We start from the raw sequence: 14,059 nt of genomic DNA, 5'->3' as shown, positions 1-14,059 counted from the left end.
AGGTAAAAAAAAACCCAGCTTATGGCAGTAACCAAGAGAGGGGGAAACAGCTTCCACTTCTTCCAGCCCATAATAGCAACTACTGAATACTAACTAAAAATCCTTGATCAGTGAGAGCTTGACCAAGCCCAGTCAGGCTGCTTCTAATGTTCCAACTTTAAAAAAAAAACCCAAGGCCTCACAAGTTGCTTAACTTCTCATAGACTGCTCATCACCTGTTTCCCAATCTCTCTCTAAAAGAAATCAGATCAACACATGCTTCTTAAAGCCACAAGATTGTCATAACAGGCGTACGTACGCATTTGGCATGATCATACCTGCAGTTCACATGGGCAGCAAGAATGCCAGCTTGGACCCAAAATGACATTTCTTTTCAGTTCTACATAGTGGAATTTTGGGGCCAAAATATTTCCTTTCTGTTAATTGCCTGCTGCCATTTTTAACCTTTATTGATTGAAAGTAAGGGACCCATGCTCCCTGAGCCATTTGAACAATGTTTTATTTTATGTTTTATGAGAAAACACAATTCTAGATGCAATATATTCTCACTGCCATTCACCATGCATTCACCTGGGTTTGAATAAAGTAGATGCAACTGAAGTTTTCCAGTGTAATTGTTCAAGGAAGTAAATTTTGGGATATAATTACTGTGTCATTGAAAAAAATTATTAAACGACTATAAAAAGAGCATGTGTAGGCAGAGACTTGATGTGCTTTCTGGTTCTAATTTTGACACCTAGATATTACATAGTGTGTTTGGATGTAATCAACACAAACCTAATTACCTTAAGTCATCATAACCACGTCTGAGTGTAATTTAGCCCTATTTTCTGACACTTGTAACTAATAGCATTTTACGGAGGTTGATATGCAATAATATTTTGTGTGATTGTCTCATATTTGGCCATGAAAGTGCAATATACAGAGTGTAATTCAATGGACTAAGATTTTATGAGATAACTTTGGTTATAAAGTTAAATAAACGTAAGCTTGTTGAATAAAGATTACTTCTTAGCATCCACAATCACAAAGAATGACAAGCTCCAGGAAAGGAAAAATTAGCTAGATTCATCTCAACAACACCTTAAAGAATTTCTACTCAATGTAAAGTATTTACTTTTAAATTTCCTGTTGAATGTCCATTAGTTATAGATGTTGGCTTCTGATTCCCTCCACAAGTGGAAATATTTTCTCCGCATTGAACTTTCGAAACATCTTTTATTCTAGCATCTTTTGCAAGGTCACTCATCAGCCGATTCTTTTTGAGAGAGAGTATCCCACATGTAGAACATAGAACATAGAACATTGCAGCACAGTACAGGCCCTTCGGCCCTCGACGTTGTGCCGACCTGTCATACTGATCTCAAGCCCATCTAACCTACTCTATTCCAAGTACGTCCATATGCCTGTCCAATGACAACTTAAATGTACCTAAAGTTGGCGAATCTACAGCCATTGCAGGCAAAGCGTTCCATTCCCTTACTACTCTCTGAGTAAAGAAACCACCTCTGACATCTGTCCTATATCTTTCACCCCTCAATTTAAAGCTATGCCCCCTCGTGCTCACCGTCACCATCCTAGGAAAAAGGCTCTCCCTATCCACCCTGTCTAACCCTCCAATTATTTTATATGTTTCAATTAAGTCACCTCTCAACCTTCTTCTCTCTAACGAAAACAGCCTCAAATCCCTCAGCCTTTCCTCATAACAACTTCCCTCCATACCAGGCAACATCCCAGTAAATCTCCTCTGCACCCTTCCCAAAGCTTCCACATCCTTCCTATAATGCCGTGGCCAGAACTGTACGCAATACTCCAAGTGCAGCCGCACCAGAGTTTTGTACAGCTGCAGCATAACCTCTTGGTTCCGGAACTCGATCCCTCTATTAATAAAAGCTAAAACACTGTATGCCTTCTTAACAGCCCTGTCAACCTGGGTGGCAACTTTCAAGGATCTATGTTATCAGCTTTCTTTTTGTGGTTGTGCCCTCTTTACGCTATTCCACATAGGTGGGTCAGGTGTGACAAAAATAGTTAGGTCTGGCGGGGGTGGCCATCTGTCACAACATCATTCTGATGGAAAATCTTCACAAATGTTCCCTCTAAAGGACAGTATGACAGTTGCAGAAAGGATGTTTGGGGACTCGTCAGCTGAGGTAGTATGGGCTGAGGTTAGAAACAGGAAAGGAGAGGTTACCCTGTTGGGAGTTTTCTAAAGGCCTCCGAATAGTTCCAGATATGTAGAGGAAAGGATAGCAAAGATGATTCCCGATACGAGTGAGAGAGACAGGGTAGTTATCATGGGGGACTTCAACTTTCCAGATATTGACTGGGAACACTATAGTTCGAGTACTACAGATGGGTCAGTTTTTTGCCCAGTGTGTGCAGGAGGGCTTTCTGACACAGTATGTAGATAGACCAACAAGGGGCGAAGCCACATTAGATTTGGCACTGGGTAATGAGCCCGGCCAGGTGTTAGATTTGGAAGTAGGTGAGCACTTTGGTGATAGCGATCACAATTCTGTTATGTTTACTTTAGTGATGGAAAGGGATAGGTGTATACCACTAGGCAAGAGTTATAGCTGGGGGAAAGGCAATTAGTATGAGATTAGGCAAGATTTAGGGAGCATAGGATGGGGAAGGAAACTGCAGGGGATGGGCACATTGGAAATGTGGAGCTTATTGAAGGAAAAGCTCCTGTGTGTCCTAGATAAGTATGTACCTGTCAGGCAGGGAGGAAGCTGTAGAGTGCGGGAGCCGAGGTTTACGAAGGAGGTGGAATCTCTGGTCAAGAGGAAGAAGGAGGCTTATGTCAGGATGAGATGTGAAGGCTCAGTTAGGGCGCTTGAGGGTCACAAGGTAGCCAGGAAAGCCACCTAAAGAGAGAGCTCAGAAGAGCCAGGAGGAGACACGAGAAGTTGTTGGTGGATGGGATCAGGGTAAACCCTAAGGCTTTCTATAGGTATTTAAGGAATAAAAGGGTGATGAGAGTAAGATTAAGGCCAGTCAAGGATGGTAGTGGGAAATTGTGTGTGGAGTCAGAAGAGATAGGGGAAGCACTAAATGAATATTTTTCGGCAGTGTTCACTCTAGAAAACGACAATGTTGTCGAGGAGAATACTGAGATACAGGCTACTAGACTAGGTGGGATTGAGGTTCACAAGGAAGAGGTATTAGAAATCCTACAGAGTGTGAAAATAGTTAAGTCCACATCTCTCCAGTTGTTTCTGATAATTACCTTTGTTAAGTTCATCCTCTCATTTTTAGTATCTGAAGAAGGGGACTAATTGGATTCTTTGAAAGAGAGCCAAAATGGACAGGATGAGCCAAGTGGTTTCTGCTGTTGCTGTTATGTCTTTGTGACTGTTTGAAACGTTGGCCAGCACTTTCCTCAGCATTGCAATCAGTACATTAATCAAAACACAGGTGCAGTTGAGCACAGAGACCAGTGGTGCATGCAACAGGCTCAACCCGTTGAAGCCAGGAGGCACAAAGTGCTCACAGAACTCACAGATTCATACAGAATCTCTGCCTTAGTGAACCTCTCCATAATGTAACTAGATTGCCTGGATAAAAGGTCAATGATCTGAAAAGTAAACAACGAGGTCAAAGTCTTTGAAAGGAGTGAAATGGAGATTTACTGGTTGGTGTCAGAGAAGACGGAGTTGAGCTCGCCAGAAAAGCAAGAAATTTGTTACAGAGTAATAGGAACTGCAGATGCTGGAGAATCTGAGACAGCAAGATGTAGAGCTGGATGAACACAGCAGGCCAAGCAGCATCAAAGGAGCAGGAAAGCTGACGTTTCTGGCCTAGACTCTTCTTCGGGAAAAAAATGGAACTGTTTGAAACTGTTCTCCTTACAGTTGAGGTAGTTACATTGAGATTCAATAGAATTACTTAAAATCGTGATTAGTTTTGATGGATTCAATAGGGAGAAAATGTTTCTAGTAAGAGAAGGGTCAGTAACTAAATGACAAGTATCTAAGGTTATTGTAAAATTAGTCAGATATAATGAGGAGAAATGATCGCAGTGCAGTTATCTGTTATGATCATGAATGCACTGACTGGATGGGTGGTGAGGAGATTCAAATTATACATTTTAAAAGATAATTATATAAATACTGGAAAGCAATACTATGGGAAAGATCAGGGCAGAGGAGCCAATTGGATAATGTTTTTAAAGAACCAGCACAAGCATGATGAGTCAATTGTTCTCCTTTGGTATTATATTCTTCTATAAGATGTAACTAAAGAGCTTAACTATTACCCAGCTTACCGTTCCATTGATTAAAACAGTGTCAATAACATCATCTTTCTCAATTCTACGAAATGCATATGACAAATTATGCAAATAGTCATTTGTGCATTCCCAAGACTTCAGTGACATAACTAAAAGAAGATTTATTATTCCATCAGTCGGCAAATGGCAGGTGATATCCACCTAATCAATCACAATTCAGATATGAAGTGTTCACATTGAGGAAATGATCTCATTACTAATTACTGAAGAACTGATGATAAATTGTGAGCTCCTATATGGGTTCTCATTCAGCCTCACAGACTACAGCAGCAACTTTCTTGAACTGCAAGAAGTCATGTTTGGAGTCTTCTCAGTTTGAATGCTGAGGTTTCATTACTCAGAGACATACCTGCAGTTATCTGTTACACGTTACATGGTCATACATGTTGTACAAGGGAATGGTGCTGAAAGGGTTAATGTTGGGGATTACATTAACCTACACCCAGTCCGATGAGGTCACACTGGCTTGGGAATTTTAAGGACTGAACATCTTAGAATCTTATAGAGTCTTAGTAACAATCTCTAACAAATTAATGTGTCTTGTACCTGATTGCTTTCATGAGTCTTGTTCAAACAAAAAAACTTCTGCTTGTTAATAGTTAGATGTGGTTAATCATCTACCACTTTCAACCAAGTAAACCCTTAGACCCAGACAAATGACAGAGTAATAGTGGAAGCGTGCTGTTACCCACAAATTACACAGCACGAGGCTGGCGCTGACATGATTTGTGACTGGCTAATGTAGCAGTGGCGTGCCATTGAAGACCATATCCTTACAATGTCCACTGGCATCCCTGACGACAGACAATGCTTCTAAATCCCTTTAAGGCCTTTAAATGCCACCTCATAGATACCTGCAGCCAGTGTCATTTTGCCATGCATATGAAATTAATGGAAGCTAACTGCTCACTATTACCAATACATTTTACAATCAACAAGCCATACAGTCCAAGGCAAACTGAGAGGTGCAGGCAGCAGGAACTTGTACAACCTCCCCCTCCCACCGCCCCCCACCCCCCACCGCCCACCTCCTGTACCTCCACCTGTCCCAGGTCACAAGTGGTGTCTGGGAAATGATGGATATAGTACATTTATGATTTATGATGGAGGTGAGGGTTGCCATCAGCAGGGCAAGCATTATTATGGAGAGTACCACAAATCCTCAAAAGATTTGTTGCTGATTTTACTTGGTGAAACCAACTTTTCATTGTGCTGAACGGTTGAATTTAATATACAGTAATGGAACAATGCATTGGCTGAGGAAGCATTAGCAACCTTCCTAAGTTTCCCAACGTAATTAAAATCACATCAGACATCGACCTGGCTCATACCAAGCTTCCTAAGTCCCAAACAACGCATGGTCCACCTTGCTCAAAAATCAAAGGCCAGCAGCCTTTTCAATAGCAGGAGCACCACTGGTGGCCAGCACTGGTACTGCAGCATTCTCTGGGTGAAATCAGGCTTTCCTGATCCCAAGATAATAAAATGTGAGGCTGGATGAACACAGCAGGCCAAGCAGCATCTCAGGAGCACAAAAGCTGACGTTTCGGGCCTAGACCCTGCTGCTTGGCCTGCTGTGTTCATCCAGCCTCACATTTTATTATCTTGGAATCTCCAGCATCTGCAGTTCCCATTTTTCCTGATCCCAGTAGGCTTTGGTTTACGGGGAAAGGGTCAATTTCCATGGGCTATTACACCAGTAGCAGCCCACTGAGACCCTTAAGATCTTAACTGGCCTTGAGGCATGAAGATCAACTTTACTTTTTCCATCTCAAATGTAACTTTGGAGAACTGGGCCCAACATCCTGCAACTCTCTGTTATATTAAATTTTCTACACTTCCAGCTTGCTCTTGAAGGTGCAGTAAATTTTTGTCTCGGCACGTGAAGGCTTTCAGGCATCTATCCAGATATCCATCAACATGGCAGCGCAATAGGACTCCTGAGCCGAAGCACATCCGCTCCATCCATTTCTTTCCTTCATTTCTCTCTTTTCATGTTATTTTCTTTTTACTTCCCATCCTTAGGCAGTTTCAGTGATGTCCAGGGTGTCAGAGTGGACCCAGGCCTCAGCACGAACGCAGACCCCAGCCTCAATGTGGACTCAAACTCCCAGCACTCCCAGCCTCAAGGTGAAGCCTGGTGCGATCTGTTTTGGAAGAAATGTTACTCTGAATTATTATTTCTCTATATTTCTAATTTATTGCTGGACTTTTTATTTCTTTATTTTTCTATTTTTTTCCCCCAAAAGAATTTGTACTTAAGAATCTACCTAGGTACCCTGGTACCTAAGAAGGCACCATAAGTGACAACTTATAACCTGTGTACTGTACTCATTCGAGTACACATGACAATAAACTAATTCTAATATATATGGTCATATAGTAGCAAAAAGTCATGCCCATTCACCTCCATGGCAAATGTCCCTTTTATCCTATGTAATGTATCATAAGTACTTTAACATCCTCTTTCCTGCCAACTTTAACTATAATTTCATCAACTCACATTTGACCCTTCAACTAGATTCCTTGACTAATATTAACTTGTAAAGATTTTTCTTCTTCACCAGTTTCCATTCCATGGGATCCAATGACAATTGTTTTTTATGTGAATTAAGAGACTGTATTTAATTATTTAGAGTATGCAGAGTTCAAAAATTTCAGATAAACTAGAAAAAAAAGATGCAGGATGTTGGGGTCAGAGATAATGGGAACTGCAGATGCTGGAGAATCCACAATAACAAAGTGTGGAGCTGGATGAACACAGCAGGCCAAGCAGCATCTTAGGAGCACAAAAGCTGACGTTTTGGGCCTAGGCCCTTGATCAGAAAAGGGGAATGGGGAGAGGGTTCTGAAATAAATAGGGAGAGAGGGGGAGGCGGAGATGGATAGAGGAGAAGATAGTTGGAGAGGAGAGTATGGGCGGGGAGGTATAGAACATAAAACATAGAACAATACAGCACAGAACAGGCCCTTCGGCCCTCAATGTTGCGCCGACCTGTGAACTAATCTAAGCCCCTCCCCCTACACTATCCCATCATTATCCATATGAAGGTAGGGAAGGGATAGGTCAGTCCGGGGAGGACGGACAGGTCAACAGGGCGGGATGTGACTAGTAGGTAGGAAATGGAGGTGCGGCTAGAGGTAGGAGGAGGGAAAAGATGAGATGAAGAACAGGTTAGGCAGGCTGGGATGAGCTGGGCTCCTCTATCCATCTTCAGTCCGCCTCCCCCTCTCTCCCTATTTATTTCAGAATCCTGCCCCAATCCCCCTTTTCTGATGAAGGGTCTAGGCCCGAAACATCAGATTTTGTGCTCCTAAGATGCTGCTTGGCCTGCTGTGTTCATCCAGCTCCACACTTTGTTATGGAGGATGTCGGGCCCAGTTCCCCAAAGTTATATTTGAGATGGAAAAAGTAAAGTTGATCTTCATGCGTCAAGGCCAGTTAAGGTCTCAAGGGTGTCAGTGGGCTGCTACTGGTATAATAGCCCATGGAAATTGACCCTTTCCCCGTAAACCAAAGCCTACTGGGATCAGGAAAGCCTGATTTCACCCAGAGAATGCTGCAGTACCAGTGCTGGCCACCAGTGGTGCTCCTGCTATTGAAAAGGCTGCTGGCCTTTGATTTTTGAGCAAGGTGGACCATGCGTTGTTTGGGACTTAGGAAGCTTGGTATGAGCCAGGTCGATGTCTGATGTGATTTTAATTACTTTGGGAAACTTAGGAATGGTATTAGAGGGGTTGCTAATGCTTCTTCAGCCAATGCATTGTTCCATTACTGTATATTAAATCCAACCTTTCAGCACAATGAAGAGTTGGTTTCACCAAGTAAAATCAGCAAATCTTCCGTGAAGGCTTCATCAAGTTTTCTTTAACTCCAGTCTAAATGGTAAATGCAATTCTCCAAGTAATCATTTTGTAATATGACCAAAAGCTGCAAGATGTCCTCTAAATTCATGACAATATTTAATTAAAATTTTGACTGCTTTTTCAATGAGATTATTTTACGACAGTCTGAAGAATCTGCTGAAATATTGCTCAACACTAAAGCAGGACAAATCTACTAGAAGTTAGTTTCAGCATTTGAGCAACAACTTTAACAAATCAAAGATTTTGAAACTGACAGCTGTCTGCATGACTGGGCAAGATGAAGAAATACAGTGAAGATAGCATCCAGAATATTTCTCAGAAAAGCTACTCCCTTGTCTTACTGAGTCAAAGAATAATACTATAATGGAGGGATTCTCCTTCAACAATTTGTATGAATGGAAGAACAAAATCATTATTTTCCACTTAATTTAATTATTTTAAATGTTTGAGAAATTAGGTAATTAGAAACCTTAGAGAAAATAAATTGCCTGCTTGGTTTGATTGCACAAAGTGCTTGCTTTAGAACTGCTCCAGAAATAGTGAGCAAATCTGGTTTTTTTTCTGTAACACTTATCTTTCTAGTCATGGTGTTAGACAACAGTCACAGCAGGAAACCTCTCTGACCTCCTTTTCTAAGTCAGAGTCCAGATTGGACATCACAAAAGTTGGCATGAGAAGAGAGGGCAAGCTTGGCACAGACTAGGAAGCAAACTTGGAATATGAATGCAGTAGCACTGCACTAACAGCACCTTTACTCACTGAACAATTGTACCTATGATCAAATGGGACTTTGAATTTCCATTCTTAACTGTAGAGCTGCAATACCCATTGTACATCACAGCTGTTCTTATAAATATGTTTTCATGGCCATTAAAAGTGAAAGAGAGTGTGTTTAGAGGGGTTTTAAGGAAAAGTTTTTGCTTTGCTCAGAGGTGGTTTGGAATGCACTGTCTAGAGGCTAGTTGTGGTAGGAAGCCTAACAACCTTTAAAAGGAACAAAAACAGAAATTACTGGAAAAGCTCAGCAGGTCTGGCAGCATCGGTGAAGAGAAATCAGAGGTAACATTGCGGGTGGAGTGACCCTTCCTTGGAACTGATGGTTGCTAGGAAAATGCCAGTTTATATGCAGACGATAGGGTGAGGGGAGGGGGTAATGAGTAAACAATAGGTGGGGATAGAACCCAAAGAGAGACCACAACAGTTGGACAAACAAAGGAATGGATAGCGATCTGGCTGGGAGGGTGAATAGCTGTAATGGAGACTGTTAGTTGCTATCAATAGGTATTGCATATAGGCAGAATACGCGATAACAAGGCCTGGTATGTGAGATAGGGGCTAGGTCATGGGAGCATTCAGGCCCTAAAATAACTGAACTCAATATTGAGTCCAGAGTTCGAGGTGTTTCAAAGAAATGAAAGCAGTGTTCTTTAACTCCCTTCATCTAGTAGAATTCGTATTGGTAATACCATTGGCCATTGCCAAAATAGAGAGAGGCTTCTCCTTTGTGAACACCATCAGGACTAACTGATGTATGTCCTTGACAATCAAACCATTGACAATTTCATAATGATCTCCTGGGATGGCCTCTCTGTGGATGAATTCAATGTGGAAACAGCTGTAATCAAATGTTATAGAGAGCTGGTAAACAAGTAAGAGGACAGTATCTTCAGCTGTACAGTTACACCAGCATCAATAATCATCAACTACCTCGTCTGAACAAGCACAAGTCTCTCAGTTTTGCCATCCTGCAAATGAACCAAAAAAACGAAAATTCTGAAAAAGTTAAAAAAAGTACGTGAAGAATAACTCAATGAATACTGAGAATGTGATAGGCAAAAGTTGTCAGTGAACCATGTTTATTTACTTTATCTTCCAAACTATTTATTTTGCACAATGTACAATTTAGTGGAAATGAAAGATTTAACAATATGTTAGACACAGTGCATACATTTTCTGTTGTTTAAATGTTTTCTCTGTTTCGGCTTTAATTTTGAAACACTGGTTGCTCAAGCCATGTGCTGTGTTCTGTGTTGCCAAATATAGGTGATACGTTGAAAAAATAATTTGACACATCGCACATGGTTAGCATACTATTTTGAGCTGATTAATCTTTGGCTTGAGATTAGATTAACTCATTTAGCAGCAATTATATTCGAGAGTCTTTCTGTTTGGTATTCATACTATCTTATCCAGCTGAAGGAGGTAACCCTGAAATAGCCAAGTGAAAGCAGAAGAGGCCGTCATTGCAGAAGGAAAAATATGGAAGACAAAAGACCAGAATAAGAAGTAAAAGTTGCAACTGAAGTTGCCTGAAGTCAACTACGTAGATCATGTACCAAAAACAAAAGGTGGTAGCTATAGCAAAGATGCAACGACCAGCAAATGTAAATGTAGTGCGATGATTGCTGGATTTGTGAACTGTCTGGCAAAATTCCTGGTTATTTTGTCATAGGAATGTGAACAGCTACACAAATGGGGCACATAACAAGAACAGCCTTTACTTCAAATGAAAACAAAACTACCAGAAACAGCTTGTGATAGCACAGCATGGAGCTGGAGGAGCACAGCAGGCCAGGCAGCATCAGAGAAGCAAGAAAGTTAATGTTTCGGGTCAGGGCCTCCACCATCGCAGTTCTTACTATCTCTGAAAAATGGTTTGACATGCTCTGGAAGTCACCGGCCCAGTAGATCTTGAATCTGAAAGACAAGCATTTTGCTGTGATCAAATAACTCACTGCAGGATCAAGCACTCCCCAGGTCTAGAATGAGCAGATACTAGTTGCAAAGCCAATAGCCTTAGTTATGTATGCCATTGAAAATCCTAAACACTTCAGGGATAACCAGTAAAATGCATGTGTGGATTCTGTTGAAAGTAGATCAGACTAGCATTAATGCCAGCTTTGTTTATGACTGAGAATTTTCTTTGTTGACAGCAATCATTGAGTAACTTGTAACTACAAATATAACGCATGCAAACTTTCTTGTGAAAAAGAGGCTGTTGGAGAAATGCAATTGCGCATAGTGCTCTAGCTGACTTGTTGTAGTCATGTAGCTCTATCTTGTGCTGTAGATGCTTTACTTTGGTCACTCCACCCGCAACGTTACCTCAGATTTCTCTTCACAGATGCTGCCAGATCTGCTGAGCTTTTCCAGCAATTTCTGTTTTTGTTCCTTTTAAAGGTTGTTAGGCTTCCTACCACAACTAGCCTCTAGACAGTGCATTCCAAACCACCTCTGAGCAAAGCAAAAACTTTTCCTTAAAACCCCTCTAAACCCCCTCCCTTTCACTTTAAATGTTTGCCCCGTTTTTCTTGACCTTTCAAATAAGGGGAACAGCTTCTTCCTACCCAGCCTATGCCTAACGTTCATAATCTCATACATCTCTATCAACATTCTCTTCTCTACAGAAAACAACTTGAGTTTATCCAGCTTCTCTTCACAGCTAAAATCCCAGGCAACATCCTGGTGGAATTCCTCTGCACCCTGTCCACACATTCACATCCTTCCTATAGTATGGTGACCAGAACTGCATACAATACTCCAACTGTGACCTAGTCAAAGATCTGTGTAGCAACAACGTAACCTCCCTGCTCTTATAATCTATGCCTCAACTGATAAAGCCAAGCGTCTCATATGCCATCTTTCCTGCTGTATCAATTTGTCCTGCCACCTTCAGGGATCTGTGGACAAATGCCTCAAGATCCCTCTGTTCCCCTGAGCTTCCACTTTTCATGAACATTAAATTGATGCAGTCTAGGATCCTGTCAGCTTTGGCACTCTCAACATCATGGATTCCAAATTCCAGTACATTGTCATCATAGTATTTGATATGCGGAAAGTCTTTCTATCTGTGATTTGTCAGCGTTGCCATCTCTGAATTGCTTCCTTCCTTAAATAAGAACAGCAACACTAGATATAGTTCTCCCGACATGTTTCTCACCAATGTCCTGTTCAGCTGAAGTTTAACCTCTCTACAATGATATTTAATTCCACTTGCAATACACAATAACGTCATATTAGCCATCCTAATTACATGTACCTGCGTACTACCTGTAAAGACTGAATCTTTTTCATTGTTCTTCAGTTTTGATTGTTGAGTGAAATGCGAAAAAGGCTGTTCTACATGCAAGGTTTGTGGAACGGACTCCTTAACGACTATACAGTTTGGTCCCAGCTGGCTGAACATCTTGTGGGTATGAGCATGATAGCAGGAGCTATCAGACGTCGGGAAAGGAAGGTGCCGTTCTATTCTCCGCAATTAATAAAAACTCAAAGCCCAAAGGAAGCCTGTTTATTTTTCCCCACCAACTGTTGTAAGCTGTGGCTTTTAACCCAAGAAGTCAGAGACTATATAAGTTTTGAACAAGTCACTATGTGTCTTCTGTGTTGAAGTGAAAAGGACCTCAAGAAGAAAGATTGAAGGACAGAAAGCTGTGACAAGCGAACGGGTCCTCTCAGTGAATATTATGAACTGGGATCATTCAGCTACTTTCCCAGTATTTACTTTCTGCCGTTAACACCAATTTTTTTTGTCTGTATGTGAGAAGGGGAGTCCTGTAAGCGGGTGAGAGCTTTAGCTATTCGAGTTACACATCGACAATTTGTAGTTGCTTACCTTTGGTTAGCATCTATTTATTTGTAATAAATAGTAATTCTCACTGGGTACAGAAACCTGGTCCATGTTCTCTGTTAACCTGGGTCTAAAAAGACAGGTAAATCGGAGCATTTTGTACACTTTGATAAAATCTTTGACATACTGACAACTTGAGAAATAAAAATATTTTTTCTGAAAAAGGGTCCCGATCCGAAACGTCAGCTTTCCTGCTCCTCTAGCCTGCTGTGTTCCTCCAGCTCCATATTGTGTTATCACTTGAAATAATGCGGCTTGATTCCCAGTGCACTCCTCCACAGAGGTGTGACTTTACAAGGATGTTTCCAGGCCTTGGAAATTGCAGGTATGAGGAAAAATTATAAAGGCTCAGATTTTCCATTAGAGAAAAGGAGGCACAGGGGTGAATTAATAGAGGTGTACAAAATAAAAAAGGCTTGGATAGAGTGGCCAACGTAGACCAGTATCTGTTAATGGAGTGGTCAATTATCAGGAAGCACAGATTGATGGTGATTGGTAGAAGGGTGGGATGGGAAATGAGGGGAAATATTTACACCCAGAGGGTGGTGCATGTCCGGAATTCACTGCTCGATTGAGATGGTTGAGGCAGAAACCCACAACTCATTTAACAGGAGCCTGGATCTGCAGCTGTAGTACTGTAACCTATAGCCAAGGTGCTGGTTTGTGGATGCGAGCAGTTGGTTAGTTTATTCAGATTGCAGAGGCAGGATGGGTGGAATGGGCTCTTTCTAATCTGTAACTTTTCTATAGTTCTCTGATCCAAACAGGAAACTTGGATTTCCAGAAGGCATTTGATGAGCTTTCACTTCAAAGACTAATGTGGAAGCTTAAAGTTCATGGTCGAAGGGATAACATATTGGCAGTAGATAGATATTAGTCATAAGTCTGCCATTTTTTGGTTGGTTAAATGTAATAAGCAGTGTGCCCCAAGGGATCAGTGCTATACCTCAACATGTTACAATTTATTTAAATGACTTGGATGAAGTGACCAAAGGTTTCTGCCGTAAGCTTCTCTTTTATCCTAAGCTTCGTGTCCCTTGACATTTGGGGTTCTCTGGTCTTTGCCCCACTTATGGGAATATATTTGCCTTGTACTTTTGTTATTGCATCCTTGAATGCCTCCCATTGCACTGACACAGGTTTATCTGACTCAGTCCACTTGGACCAAATTATATCTTATTTTTAGTGAAATTTGTCTTTCCCCAGTTTGAAACTTTTATTCCTGCCCCATTAGAACAAGTGGCCAGTTTATTCAGATTGCAGAG

At 41.3% G+C, this 14,059-nt stretch overlaps 1 protein-coding gene and 1 long non-coding RNA gene across 4 annotated transcripts in view; one reads left to right on the top strand and one right to left on the bottom strand.

The window, feature by feature from the left end:
- Positions 1 to 14,059, bottom strand: part of LOC125451703 (dual specificity calcium/calmodulin-dependent 3',5'-cyclic nucleotide phosphodiesterase 1A-like) — a 793,424-nt gene that overhangs the window by 653,740 nt on the left and 125,625 nt on the right. The gene's annotated exons all lie outside the window — the stretch shown is intronic.
- On the top strand, positions 3,653 to 12,406 carry LOC125451704 (uncharacterized). Its single transcript, XR_007247357.1, has 3 exons — positions 3,653 to 3,865; positions 6,323 to 6,427; positions 12,249 to 12,406. It is a non-coding gene; the product is annotated as an uncharacterized LOC125451704 (long non-coding RNA).

This window comes from Stegostoma tigrinum, chromosome 5 (assembly GCF_030684315.1).
Source record: "Stegostoma tigrinum isolate sSteTig4 chromosome 5, sSteTig4.hap1, whole genome shotgun sequence".
NCBI classification, from domain to species: Eukaryota; Metazoa; Chordata; class Chondrichthyes; order Orectolobiformes; family Stegostomatidae; genus Stegostoma; species Stegostoma tigrinum.
This window is presented reverse-complemented; position numbering and strand designations above follow the sequence as displayed.